General features: G+C 60.1%; 1 long non-coding RNA gene across 1 annotated transcript; it reads left to right on the forward strand.

Moving 5' to 3' along the window:
- The first annotated feature begins 5,175 nt into the window (after positions 1-5,175).
- Positions 5,176-7,096, forward strand: LOC134526223 (uncharacterized). Its single transcript, XR_010073915.1, has 3 exons — positions 5,176-5,202; positions 6,346-6,828; positions 7,012-7,096. It is a non-coding gene; the product is annotated as an uncharacterized LOC134526223 (long non-coding RNA).
- Positions 7,097-11,169: the final 4,073 nt, after the last annotated feature.

An 11,169-nucleotide genomic window follows, 5' to 3' on the forward strand; every position in this document is an offset into this window, starting at 1 on the left:
CCCCAACCCGCCCTTTCCCTGTTATGATTATTTTTGTCCGGTGGGGGGGTGGAAATTGCTTTTTCTTTCTTTTTAAAATTTTCCTAATTTTGGGGGGGGGGGGGTTGTGGGTTTTTTTTTTTGGGGGGGGGGGTGTTTGCGTTGCGGCTGGAAAGGAGAAAAAAAAAAAAAAAGTCTGTTGCGGCGAAAGGGGGGGAATAACGGGGTGGGGGGGTTGAGGGGGGGGGGGAAGACGGAGTAAGGGAGAAGGGCGGGATGGGGGGGGGGTGTAGGGGGGTGGTGGGGGGGGGAGACCGGTTACCTGGGTCAGGCAGAGAGGAGACGAATACATCCCGAGCCGCGCTGGGAAAGTGGCTAATTGCAGGGCTGAGACTCCAGGCGTAAAAGTTACTGAGTCATTTCGGAGGCTGGAGCAGTCCGGGCGTTTTTTCTCTCTCTCTCCTCCGGAGCGGCTCTGCGGGGCCCGGGGGGGGGGGGGGGGGGGGGTGAAGGGGGGGGGTGTGAGGGTGAGGAGGAGGAGGAGGAGGAGGAGGAGGAGGAGGGGGGGGGGGGCAACGGGGCAAGGGGGGACGGCCCCACGGGAGGTGGGGGGGGGGCCGAGGAGGAAATAAAAAGGGTCCAACTTCCAACCCCCCGCCCCCCCTCAAAAAAAAAAAAAAAAAAAATTAAAAAATTCACAAAAAAATTAAAAATTCCTCTCTCCCCGCCCGCCCTCCCGGCTTGAAAATAAAGCGCTCTTCTTTTTTTTTTTTTTTTTTCTTTTTTTTTTTTTTTCGGTTGTTGTTTGTTGAGGGGGTTGGGGGGGGGTTGGTGGTTAAAAAGGCAAAAAGCTCATCTTCGCCCCAAGGTTGCGGTGGGGGGGGGGGGGTGGGGGGGGGGGTCGGGGGGGGGTACGCACCCAGCCTGCAGGCAGGGGCGGCGGGGAAGTTAGAGGGGAAGCGGCTCCATCCGAGCCAGGGGCAGCGGAGAGAGGGAGGAAAAGAAAGAATGAGAAAATGAAAAAAAAAAAAAAAAAAAAGAGAGAGAGAGAGGAAAAAAAAAAAAGAGGGAAAAAAAAAAAAAAAAGGAGCGAGGAATGAAGTGACGTTATGAAAAAAGCCCATCCCAAAATATTACATCCCATTTAAAGATGTAGGAACCCCCTTTGGCTCGCAGGGCCGAGGCGCTGCGGGCAGGGGCGAGCCGGGGGGGGGACGACACGGGATGGGGGGCCCGAGCCGGTCAGCGCCGGGCAGCTCGCCCATTTTCTGTTGTTTCGGGTTTTTTCTTTTTTTTTTTATTTATTTTTTTTTTTTTAAATAAACGGAACTAATCCGGCCACAGGAGAGAGGAAAAAAAAAAAACCCCAACCCTGCAGATTCATGTGCAACTTCTGGGCAGCGGCTGGGGGGGGGGGGGGGGGAGCTGCCTGCACCCCAACGCGGGATTTCCCCCCCTCCCCGCACTCCCTCCCGCCGCATCCCGCGGAGAAACGCTTATTTTTGCGCGTCGTCTCTCGCCCCCCCCCCCCCCCCCCCCGCCCGGTGTTATTTAACGACCGGCAGCATCTCGCCGCTTTTCCCCGGTGCGGCGGCGGGTGCGGGGTGGGGGGGGGGGGAGCCCCGCATCCGCGTGTGTGTCCGTCCCCCGCCCGCCCCGAGCGCACAAAGAGGGAACGAGAAAGGGGTAAAAAAGAAATATTATAATAATAATAATAATAACAATTACAAAAAGCGGAGCCCTGCGCGCCCGGCAAACTCCAAACCGCAAGTTCTCACTCCAGAAAACACCGCCGCCACCGAGCCCTTCTGCAGGCTCTAATCAAGCTTAATTAGAGAGTGCGCGAGGCGGGGGGGGCGAGGGGGGGGGGAAAGGAAAAAAAAAAAAAAAAGAAGGAAAAAAAGAAAAGAAAAAAGAAAAAAAAAAAGAAAAGAAAAAAAAACCAGGGGAAAAAAAAAGCACAAAGGGAATCCCCAGTTCCTAATTGTGAAAGTGAGTTTCAGCCCCGCAGGATGGCGGCCCCCCCCCCCCCCCCCCCCCCCCCAACCAAGACCCGCAGGGGCGGGTTGGCCGCGGTGCGGGGCCGCCGGGGAGGATAAAACGGCGCAGCGCCCCCCCCCCCCCCCCCCCCCGCATTGTCACTCCCCAACTTTTGCCGGCACCCGCAGGACGATCCCCGACAGGGGCGGGGGTTATCCCCCCCCCCCCATTAAAACCCGCTCCGGCGGCACCAGCCCGGCTCCGTGCGAACTTCACCGCCCCCCCCCCCCCCCCCGCAATCCCCACCCCGGGGGGGGCCGCAGCGCTCACACACACACTCCTCTCCCCCCCCCCCCCCGTGGCCTGGCAGGAGGCGAAGCACGAACAGCCCCGCACGGCGGGGGGGGGGGGGTGGCTGGGTTTATTCTTATATAGAATATAGTGATTTTTTTTTGACACCCCCCCCTCCACGTCCGTTCCCCCCAGGGTGCGGGCAGCGCGACCCCCCCGGCCGTCACTTCCAAGTTCAAGTCGGTGCGGCCGCCAACCTCCTCCGCCCCTTTTTTTAGCGGCCATTTTCAGCTCCATCCCAGCCCTCCGCGGGTTGCGGAGGGGCAACCCCCCCCCCCCCTTCGCCCCCCCCACCGCGCCGCGACCTCCCCGCCGGGCGGCTCCCGCCTCCGCCCCCCCCCCCCCTTATACCGCGGGGGAAGGGGGGGGGGGGGGGGAGAGGCGGCGGCAACTTCCCTCCCCCACCCCCCCCCTTTCACCCCCCCCCCCCGGGGCACACTGTGAAACTCCGCTGTCCGCCCCCCCCCCCCCCGACCCCCCTCCCCACCCCGCGACCAACTTTTGCGGGTGGGTGACACCCGCAAAACACGCGCGCACGGGGGGTGGGGACGGGGGGGGTTGGGGACGGGGAGGGGGGGGAAGAAGGGGGGGGGGAGGAAAGTAGAAGAGAAAATGAAAGTGTCATGGGACCTACCATAGCCAAGTGCAATTAACGGGCTTCCAAGTTGCTGCGAAAAAGCAAAGAGCTGAGGGGGGGGGTGGTGGTGGTTGGTTGGGTTTTTTTTGGTATTTTGTTCTAAAACGTGTGTTTTCCACCGAGGCGAAGGAGGGGGGGGAAAAAAAAAAAATCCAAAAAACGTTGACCCCCCCAAATAATAATAATAAAAAATATTAAACCCCCAATAATAATAATAATAATAAAAGCCACCCCCGCCCCCCCCCCCCTCCAAGGCCACCGGTGCAGTGTCCTCGGCGGGCGGTCACCCTCTCAGGGCCATGCTCCGGCCCCCGGCGCCGGGGGGGGGGGCGGGCTGGGCCGGGGGCCACGGGCCGGGCCGTTGCGGGGCGGCGGGAGCGCGGGGCCGGGCCTCATGCGCGGCGGGGGGGGGGGGGGCGGTGGCGGTGGCGGTGGGGGGCGTGTGTGTGTGTGCGTGGGGCGGTGGGGGGGGAGATGGTGGTGGTGTGTGTGTATGTGCGTGGGGGAGGCGGGGGGTTATTTTTTGGAAGGCGAAGAAGAAAAAATAATAAAATATCTGTTTTTAAAAAAAAAAAAAAGAAAGAAAAATTAAAAAAAAAATATAAAATTAAAATAAAATAAAAGCCGGGGCGGGCTTTGCGCTATGGCAAAGCAGAGAGGGCATCCCCCCCGCCCCCCCCCCCCAGCGGAGCCCAACTCCGGCCGGGCACGGCTCCTCCTCGCAGCCCGCAGCGCCCCGGCCCCATCGCCGCCGCCGCCGCCGCCGCCGCCGCCTCCTCCGCCTCCGCCTCCTCCTCCTCCTGCCTCCTCCTCCTCCTCCTCCTCCTGCCCTGCCTCCTCCTCCTCCTCCTCTGCCTCCTCCCCTCGCCCCGGGCACCGGCGGCGCTGCGGAGGGGACGCTCCCGGTGCGGGGGCGGGGAGGAGGAGGAGGAGGAGGAGGAGGAGGAGGAGGAGGAGGAGGAGGAGGAGGAGGAGGAAGGCTGCGGCTCCCGTCCCGCTCGCCCGGCAGCGCGGCGGCGGCCCCCGGTGGGTGCTGGTAGGTGGCGGGGGGCTGCGGCGCGGCCCCCCCGGGCCGGCGGGCTGCGGAGGGAGGTGCGGGGCCGCCCCCCGGCCCTGCCCGGCGCGGGGAGGAGGAGGAGGAGGAGGGGGGGGGGCGCCGCCCGGTGCGGAGCTACCGCAGAGCGGGGAGGAGCCGCGGGCAGCGCCGGGCCCGGCCGCCCCCCCCTTGCAGCGGGCGGCACGGCGGGACACCCCCCCCCGGCCACCCCGGCCCCGCAACACCCCCGGTCCCGCGCCGCGGAGACCCGCTGCTCGTCCCCATCCCCGGCCCACGGACACCCCCGCCCCACGGACACCCCCATCCCTGACCCACGGACACCCCCGTCCCCATGGATACCCCCATCCCGATGGACACCCCCCACCCAGACACCCCCATCCTCACGGACACCCCCACCCCCGACACACGGACACCCCCATCTGCATCCCCTGGTCACCTCCCCCCCCCGCCCAGAGCATCCCCCGTCCCCGCCCCCCCTTCTCCTTGTCACCCCCCCCATACTCCTCATCCTCCCCCCAGCACCCACTCTCTTCCCCCCCCCCCCCCCCCCCCCCGATCTCGGCCCCCCCCCCGGGTCTCTCTTAAAGTCACAGGCCGCTTTGCAGCCGGGGCTGCGGCTCCAGCCCCGGGGGGGCGGGGGGGGGGAACTGGGGGTTTGCCCCCCCCCGGGTCCCGCTCGGAAAGTTGGCAGCGACCCGGGAGTCGGGTTTGGTCTGGGAGAGATGAAGGGTGCTGGGGGGGGGCGGGGGGGGGAAGCGTTTCCCTTTCTCCATCCACCCCTTTTGTGTCTGGACCTGTATTTTTAACCCTTGTTATCGGGTAATCCTTTAAGCTTTTAATCCTTTCAAATAACCATCTTTTTCTAGAGGAAGGCAACAAAAATGAGATATTTTTTTGCAGTTCGCTGGGGGCGCAGCGTGCACACACACACACACGCACCCCCCCCCCCCCGGCTGCATTTTCGGGCACGCTCCGGAGTCTTGAACCGACAGGAACGTAATCTCCCTCCCGTCTCCTGCGCAAATGATTCTGCCGTGATAAATAATACACTAAATAATTTCTTTTATATTTTTAAAATAAAGCAAGCTACGCTGAACATTCCCCTAGTTTTTATTTCATCATTTTCTCCCTCTTTTTTTTTTTTTTTGGGGGGGGGGGGAGGAGGAGAAGGAGGACGACGACGACGACACACGACTCGGTGAGCCCTGATCATTTTTACAAGGGATCAGCTCGATTTTAACAGGGATTTTGTACGCGCTGGAGGTTTATTTTATCCATCCCCGGCTCCCTTTGCCGGCTAAACCCACCGTGCCCGTACCGGGATACCGGACGTTACACGGCATCATTTGTGCCTTCGCAGGGTGTATTTTTTTACTGCCGTTCAAGTTGTTCGTCAGACACTGAAGTACAGCCATCGGCCTTCGGGAAACGAGATCTTAATTTTGTCCCGGCTTTCTATCCCCCCCCCCCCCCCAAAAAAAATAAAAAAAATAAATTTTCTTTACATTTCCAAGCTCTAGAATTTTTTTTATTTTTTTTTTTTTAAATCGCCATTTGCTCCCCCTCCCTCCCCCCCCCCCAAAAAAAAAAGCCTGTTTTTAAAGCCAAAAAAAAAGAAAAAGAAAAAAGGCTGCTGGCTGAAATGAGCCGTTCGCTCGCCTCGTCCCAGCCCCAGAAGCCTCGAGGAATGTAAACTCGGCCGTAACTTTGCTCGCGGAACGCGGTTCTCGTTTCTACCCGACGCCCGGGCGAGATAACGGCGCAAAAAAAAAAAAAAAATCAACCCTGGGGAAGAATTTGCCAATTTTTAACCTCTTCCCAGGCCGCCGCCGGTGCCCGCTTGGCAGCTGCCCCCCCCCCCCGCCCCCCCCCTACCCCCCCACCTCCTGCCAGCGCTGTGTTTTTGCTGCGATTCCTCGGTGTTTTGGGGAGGACGCGGATGTTCGGCTGCAGCCCCGGCGCGGTGGGCGATGCCGGTGGTACCGGGATGGCGGTGCCGGATGGCGGTACCAGGATGGCGGTGCCAGGCTGCTGAGCCCAGCGAGGGGGGGGAAAAAGGGGATGATGGGGGGGATGGGGGGGGGGGGGGGGGAGAAAAAGCATTGCCGGGGTTTTATTTTCACTTCTGCAAGGGCCTGGCGCGCGGGATGGTGGGGACGGGGGTTCTGCCTTAATTAGTTATTTTTATGGTGCTGTTAAAATATTTCCTGGGTGATTCAAAGCCGGGGGCGAAGCGCCGCCGGCCTCGTCCGGGGACACCCCCGTGGCTTCCCAACGCCTTCGGCCACCGCGCTCTGTGTGTGTGTGTGTGTGTTCCCCCCCCGAATTCACCCCGTTGCAGGAGCCGGGACAGCCGTGACCCGGGGCTGAGGTAACGGCGGGGCAGCAAGTGGCACCTGTGGGGCGCTGCGGCCAGAGCGGGACCAGCGCGGGGAGGCACCCGGGCCAGTGCGGCGGGTGGCCAGGGGCCTTTTGGGCTGGGAGCCCTGGTGCCGGCAGGCAGGGTGCAGGCAGGGCTGTGGGTGCAGGCAGGGTTGTTGGGGTGCAGGCAGTGGGTGCAGGCAGGGTGCAGGCAGGGCTATGGGTGCAGGCAGGGTTGTTGGGGTGCAGGCAGGGTGCAGGCAGTGGGTGCAGGCAGGGTGCAGGCAGGGCTATAGGTGCAGGCAGGGTTGTTGGGGTGCAGGCAGGGCTGTAGGTGCGGGCAGGGTGCAGGCAGTGGGTGGGTGCAGGCAGGGTTGTTGGGGTGCAGGCAGGGTGCAGGCAGTGGGCACAGGCAGGGTGCAGGCAGGGCTGTGGGTGCAGGCAGTGGGTGCAGGCAGGGCAGGTGGTGCAGGCAGGGTGCAGGCAAGGGTTGTTGGGGTGCAGGCAGGGTGCAGGCAGGGCTGTGGGTGCAGGCAGTGGGTGCAGGCAGGGCTGTGGGTGCAGGCAGGGTGCAGGCAGGGTTGTTGGGGTGCAGGCAGGGTGCAGGCAGGGCTGTGGGTGCAGGCAGTGGGTGCAGGCAGGGCAGTGGGTGCAGGCAGGGTGCAGGCAGGGTTGTTGGGGTGCAGGCAGGGTGCAGGCAGGGCTGCGTTGGACGCAGGGTGCAGCCGCCGGCCCCCCGCTGCCCACTCGTCCCAGTCGGCCCCAGTTTCCTTGCCGCCCCCCTTAATTCCTACTGCAAATCCCAGGCCGAAAAACACTAAAAATACAATAATCCTTTTTTTGTTTGTTTTGTTTTGTTTCCAGGCTGCCCGTAAACAGCTTTCGGGGGGGGTGGGGGGGGGAATCCAAACCCAATTTCATTTTCCCGGGCGGGTTATCCCTCCTGCCTCATATATATAAGAAAAAAAAAAAAAAGGGGGGGCGGGGTGGATTTGGGGCCCGGTTCGGTTTCTGTTACTCTGGGTTTTCGCATGGGTCAAGCCCTGGGGGGGGGAACGAGGGCGAGTTACTCCCATTTTGGCGCAGACGGAGGGCTGGATCAGGCCCTTTGTTCCCTTCCTGGGGTTTATCTCCCGGCCCTTCGCGGGCTCCCCACCGCCCCGCCGTAAAACCCGCCCCGGGGAGCAAGTGGAAATTCCACACACGCACACACACGCGCCCCCCCCCCCACCCCCTACCCCCCCCCCCCGCCTCCAAAAGTGAAATTTGCTCCTGCAAATAAAAAATAAAAAAATGATGGGCTGAAATCCCGCGCGGCAGGTTCAGGCCACGTCCCCCCCGGGTGACCGTGGGGCATGAGCCCCCTGCCCGGTACCGACCCAAACGGCGTTGGCTACCGTCCGATCCCCCTGCACGGCCCCCACGGCCGAGACAGCCACGCTCCCCCCCCCCCACCCCCCCCACCTCCCCAAAGCTGAGTTTTCTTTCTAAAGGGCATTTCATGGTTGATTTGTGCTGCTAAGACGCCTCGATGCCAACTTTGGGGCTCAGCCCAGGGATGGGGGGGGGCAGATGCCCGGGGAGCAGCGCGGGGCTGGGTAACCCCCCCCCCATCGCCACGGGAAAATATCCCCCAGCCTCGTTAGCCGCCTTTCCGGCCTTATTTCTAGCATTTTTAATTTTTTTTCTAATTTATTTTTAATTTTTTTTTTTTTTTTGCAGGGTTTTTTTTCCTCGCGAAGGTCCCGGTCTGCTTGGGTCTGCCGGCAGCGCCGAGCCACGTCCGTCGGCCGGAGAGAGGGAGAAAAAGGGAAACAACCCACGTTGGGACCGTTTTGTTCCTGCCTTTCTTTGCTTTTAGTGTAACTTTTAAGGAGAATATTCTGGTTTCGACCAGAATTTATTTACTTTATTCCTGCATATGGCTCTTGGCCCGGCTCCCAAACAGGCAGAGGTCTGGCCCGGCTCGATTCAAAGCCAAAACGTGCGATGAACAAAGATTTTTTTCTTTTTTTTTCTTTTTTTTTTTTTTTTTTTTTTTTCTTTTCTCTTTCTTCATAAAGCAGGTTTTTAACTGGTGAAATTGTTGCAGGCAAGGGGGGGGTGGTGGTGGTGGTGGTGTGTCGGGGGGGGGAGATTTTCTGTTTCAAAATTGCTAGCAGATTCCGGTGAATTACTCTGCAGGAATTTCAAGGGGTTTTTTAGGATTATTTTTTTTGCTGCGGCCCCCCTTTTTTTTTTTTTGTCTTTTTCCCCCCTTTTTCTTTTGGCTGCGGGTTAGATGTATAAAAAAATAATAATATATTAATCCCCAATTTTTCCCCCCCACCACCACTCTGTATTTTTTCCGTCAGCTCAAGCGTCACCTCTTCCCCCCCCCGGATTTATTGGAAAGCCGCCCTCGAAGCGCCGCGGCCCTTTGCAACCCTTTCCCCGGCCTCTGCAGCGGGGGAGAGAGCCCCAACCTCGCCGGGGCTGGTGTCCCCCCAAACCGATCCTCAAACTTCTTTCTTTACAGCGAAAGAAGATTATTTTTTTATTATTCTTATTTTTTTTTAATTGCCTTTTTTTGCCGGCCTCGCTGCTGCCAAAGGGCTTCAAATCCTGCGGCGGTGGCGCCGCAGGGCCGAGCCCCGTCGGGGTTTTTCGCGGACTCGCGTGGACGGAGGCGCCGGGAACTTTTGCAAACGCCGAAATTTCACTCGTTTTTAAAAAAAAAAAAAAAAAACCAATTGACAACCAAACCCCAAATGCAGCCAGGAAACATTTCCTCACTTAATGTTTTTTTTTTTTATTTTTCTTTTTTTTTTTTACCCCCTCAAAAATGAAATAAATCGAGTGCGGCCACTCTCCTTGGGCTGGTTTGTCATGCCAGTATGGGGAAATTTGGGGAAAATTCGGGAGGAATGGGGAGAAATAAGGCCCCGTCTCTTTGTTCCGTGCAATTTGCTTTATTTCCTCCCTGCAGAGGGATCTGCAGACGGGGCGGGGGGGTCCTGCCGTCGTCCCCGGTGCCACCAAACCTCCGCGGACGCCCCGTGGCCCCGGCAGCAAGGGAGAGTGTCGGGAGCAGGAGCAGGAGCATCTCGGTGCCGTGACCCCGCCGGGTCCTTCGGTGGCCCTGTACCCTCGCGCCGCGGGCAGGTGCCACCGCGCTGCGCCCAACAGCCCCCCCGACGCCGGGGGGGGTGTGGGGGGCCCGAAACGCCCATGTGCCACCCAAGGGTGGGGGGGGGGAGGACAAAAAAAATCACCCTAAATAGAGCTTTGCGGGGGGGAGCGGGGGGAGGGAGCAGGGAAGCTTCCCACCGGGTTTGGGGAGCAGAAAGTGAAAGTGGCTGGCGGTGGGTGCGATGAGCGCGTCGGGGCTCTGCGCCCCAGCCGGCACCCCTGTCCCCCGGGGGGCTCAGTCCGGGGAGGGGGGGGGACACACACACGAAAGCAGCCGGCGGTGGCATTTTGGAGCCCCGGCGGGAGGGGTGGGAATCATGGGGGAAATTTTAATCAGTTGCCAAAGCAAACGGCGGCGCGGGGAGGTAACGAGGTACCTGCTCCTGCCGCCGGCTCCAGCGCCGCAGCGTGCCCGGCCCCACGTGCGCCTAATATCAGGGCCCCGGGGCGCCAGAGCGATACCGGGGAGGGGGGGTTAGGAGCCAAAACGCCCCGGCAGCAGCGATGGAAAATCACCGTCGTCCAGTCGCTCCAGTTTGACACCGGCGTCGGACACGGGGGTTCGCTCCCGCTCGAGCCCCGGCCCCTCCGGCGGCCTTTTGGCCCAGGCGTTTGCCGCGGTCGGAAACGGTTTCTCCGAGGGTTTTTTTTGCCAGAGGAGAAAAACCGGGCTGGAATTTGCAAGGAGAAAAGTTTGAAGGGAAGGGCAAAGAATTATATTAATTTTCCAGGACGAGTTTCCAGCCGTTGCCGGTACACGGAGGCACGTCCCGAAACCGCGCGCAAACCGGTGGCACACGCGCAGGCGACACCGGGCGCAGGGTCCCTTCTCCGGGAAAAGTTGGGCGACTCACATAATCAATTGCCAGCCTCCGTCTCTCCGGCTAAACCAATTACTGCAGACAAATTGGCGTGAATATTCGCCTCGCAGAGCTCTCCGGGCCCGCACAAAGGGCTCGCTTTCCCCCTTCCCCTGCCACGATTTTACGAGAGAGGAAAATCACTCGGATGCTGAGCGTACTGTAAGTAATAAGGGCTTTGAAAATAGGCTCCTAATTAAAAATGATACCACTGCTCGTTTGGTTTTAAGCACACATTAAACTCTTTTTTTTTTCTTCCCCCCCCCCCCCACTTCCCTGCTGCATTTATACGTTGGGGTTGCTGGCTTGGGGGTTTTTTTGGGTTTTTTTTTTTTGTGAAAACTGGCTTTCCGTGCCGTGATTCTGGTTTGATTTGACTCCCCCCCCCCCCCCCGCCACCGCCCCACTCCGGGGTCTGCTTCGAATTAGCGAAAGCCAAATCCAAGAAGCTGGAAAGGGATATTATAGAATTTTCCATGTCCTTATTATTTTTTTTTTATTATTTTTTTTATTTTTATTAGGGGGATCGGGCAGCTCGGCCGAGCGGGGAGGAAAAAAATGGCTTTTGCGGTTGCGGCAGTTGTGTGAGCCGCTGGCGCTGGGGCTGAGCTCGCCGGGCACGCAGGCGGCAGCACCCGGTGGCCCTGGGCGTCGGCGGGGGGCACATCACCCAAAGCCATCGGCACAGGGCGTCAAGCCGCAGCAGGAGATGGGAAGGCACCGGTCGGGCCAGCTGCGGTGTTTTACCGGGGTCTGCGGCATCCCAGGGGCTG

This window comes from Chroicocephalus ridibundus, chromosome 22 (assembly GCF_963924245.1).
Source record: "Chroicocephalus ridibundus chromosome 22, bChrRid1.1, whole genome shotgun sequence".
NCBI lineage: Eukaryota > Metazoa > Chordata > Aves > Charadriiformes > Laridae > Chroicocephalus > Chroicocephalus ridibundus.